The following is a 3509-nucleotide window of genomic DNA, read 5'->3' as shown; positions in this document are numbered from 1 at the left end:
TTAATATAATTTAAACGGATGAGTTATAAAAAAATTCACCCCCCTCACAGTTGTCATGAAGGGCAAAATTAGCTATATAGACCAAAATCATTTTTTGTACCAGGCTGTAAACATGGGACTGACTACCTTTTGGAGCCAGCCTCTAGCGGCCAGTCGATGAATTGCAGTTTTAGTCACTTCCGTGTTGGCTTCACAAGAGAGACCGGAAGGTTGCCGCTTGATCTGACCGCAGTGTGTTTTCCCTACTGTACACCACAGTGACACTCAGCATGTGTGTGTTACAGTTTTCCTCAGTTGCTTTGGTGCATTTCTCAGATCTGAAATGAAATTCTCAAAACTACATGTTCAACCTCCACATCATCTAGTCCAGTGTTTCCCAACCTTTTTTTAGTCGCGGCACCCTTTGGAAATTTTAACAAACTTGTGGCACCCTACAAAATTAATTTTGTCACAATATTTGAATTTCTAACTTCGATATGATAATTTGAAAAGTATAGATATTCGGTACAACAGGGAAGAACTGCAGAATATAATGTCATACAGATATTTTTAATATTATTAAAAAATGTTATCCATCAATGGTGGAAATCAGGAGGCTAATTTCTAATGAAGAGAGTCAAGAGACTAATTTATATGACAGATTTTAATGTCTTTTGTACATATGTAAACATTATTTAATCACGGCACCCCTGCTCTCGACAGACGGCACCCCGGTTGGGAAACACTGATCTAGTCACTTGTGCACATCAAAAAAGCAGTTTCTCAAATCAAGAGTAGCTCTGTGGCCGATGACATTTCAACCACGCCTTCTGCTTTTGGTCAGGCTGAAGCCAGCCTCATCCACATATATGAAGTTGTATACAGTAACTGTCATCCAAACTGTTCCCATAGTTTACATCAGGTAATACTAACAGAGTGCACTGTTATATTGACAACATGTCTAAGCATTTTGACCATCTTGTTTGTGAACAATGACACAAGGACTTTTCATTCTGATGGCACTGATATGTTCATTGACATAAATACTTGCTTTTGAGAGATGAACTAAAGATTTTAAGTTACAGGCTTTTGCAGGTAATCCATTGTGTGGTGCTGTTTGTGCGAATTGTTTTGAGAAATGCACATACTTCTTTGCAAATATTAAGGATGATTCGAGAAATGCACCAAAGCGACTGAAAAAAACTGTAAACACTGTGGTATCAAATGTTCACGGTCTAATTTGTTACACTGTTTATTTAAGTTTAAATTGTAATAATTCTTCTATTATTTTGATGTTAAATTGTTATCATCATGTTTCTCCACATATATTCCAAGCTTTGGCAATATTGTATTTTTTACAGCCATGTCAATAAAGCAATTTTGAATTTAAATTAGACAGACAGACAGACAGACAGATAGATAGATAGATAGATAGATAGATAAGATAGATAGATGTACAAAATACAGACAACATTTCTCATCAACTCTCCTTTTACAGAAAGATTTTTTTTCCCACAAACTATTTATGGTGTCAGAAAAAAAGTTGGAATGATTTGTTATACATGATTACATCTTGTGCTGTGCATTTAACAGTAAGTGTAGAGTATGTTGATGTTTGCTTCGATCCGATCCCTGGTGCTAGAAACATGCTGACCCTTGTCTTACAAACACCAAGCATCACTGGGGTCATCACTCCTCATCACATATTACACTGTGGCCAAGGGCAATGTTATTCAGTTATTCAAAGCCCCACCTGCTAATGTAGACGCTGTGCTCACATGTTATTAATTAACTATGAAACAGGGGTAAGATCCAGGCAAGGCCATGGCAGGTTCCTCTGTGTATCCCAAATATAACACCCATTCTTTGAGCTCATCATGTAAGTATTTAGTTTAAGCATGATGGCCAAAAACATGTTTTTAAAAGTGGTTCAATGCTCAAAAATCGCTCAAAAATGTCTTAGATGAGATAGAAATACAGTCACAGGAAAAGTATTTGGCTTACTGAGCCGTCGCATTAAAAATATGAACATTTAAATTCAATGACTGCAATCTGCACCTTTGATGTAACAGCGAACAGAATACGGCTCCAAAAACCAAGAGGACACATGGAAATGATTTCAGATAGTAAAGTATAGTTCACCCATACATGAAAATTCATGGAATAATTTACTCACCCTCATTTAATTCCAAACCCGTATGACTTTTTCTGCAATGGAACTCCAAAAAAGATATTTTGAAGAATGTTCTGGTTGCTTTTTATATGCATTTACAAGGAAGGGGAACTGAAGGCTTCAAGCCTCAAAAAGCACCATAACCAGGGCAGAACTTATGGGGCCGGGGGCCCCTGGGCTTGCGGTTATGTTTGGGCCCCATACCTATACTACAAATGCCCTCAACTAGAAAATTATTAAGGAGTAACACAAAATACACAAAAATTGAAATATGCTTTCAGATTCATATACTGTATTAAATTAATAGGCAACATGTCTAGTCAAAGTTTAGATGTAATATTAAATAGTCACTATAATACAATAAACAGGATGTGATCTCTCAGTTGAGAGATCAAAACCCTTAAATAACACTGAGCAGAAAAAAACAAAGAGATGCATTATGAAAATGTATTGTCATATCTGTGTCCTTTTATGCCAGATTCTTAAATTTAATAAATTCAATCTGAATAAAAAAACATGTTGGCTATTAACAATCAAATGAAATCACTATAAACAAAATCCATAGATGGATTTTGCATAAGTTTTGTTAAGTTTAAATACAACATTTTAATGTATAAATATTAGATGATTGCAAAAATGTAATAATGAGCTACTTTTTAAAATATGAAACTACAACTGCCAGTAGGTGGCAGCAAGTGACTGTCTTAATTTGAATCCTTAAATCAACCGATTTGTTTAAAATGCTAATTAATTTAACTTCGCCAACGACTGTACTTATAGCCTGTTTGAACCATTTACTGGTTCATGTAATGCTGAGAAACAAAACACTGTGTTGCTCAGAGACAAAACAGAATTTTGTGTCTGAAAGTTACTCCGTAACTTGTTGTTTATTCTACATTTGCCATCGTGCAGATATTCGGAAAAACAGGACTCCAGTTTGTGTGATAGGCTAACTCCTATATCGTAGGCATTCACTCATTAAATGCAGGGATCGTTCAACCAATACATTTCAATGATTTTTAAGGCAATATTTATGACCTAATGCTCCATTATTTTACACAAATGTTCAGATTTATCATAGCATATGCTAAGGAAAATTAATGATTATTAATACTATTTGTTTGCTTTCTAATAAGGACAGGCTTATTACTTATGCCTGAAGTTACTTCATTACTTCAGGCATGAAGTAATGTCTGTGCCAGACGTTACTTCATGCAGAGAACATAAATTAGGCTACATAATCACATAACTGAATGCCAAAATGTTAAGCATATTGTAATTTGCTTAGCCAGTATTATAAATTAAACTCAGGACTTGAATTTCGTTTTAGAAACAGTTTTGGTGGAAAACATTCAGG

Source organism: Sinocyclocheilus rhinocerous, unplaced genomic scaffold (genome assembly GCF_001515625.1).
Source record: "Sinocyclocheilus rhinocerous isolate Xijiao unplaced genomic scaffold, SAMN03320098_v1.1 scaffold415, whole genome shotgun sequence".
Taxonomy (NCBI): Eukaryota; Metazoa; Chordata; class Actinopteri; order Cypriniformes; family Cyprinidae; genus Sinocyclocheilus; species Sinocyclocheilus rhinocerous.
Note: the sequence above shows the minus strand (reverse complement) of the source record.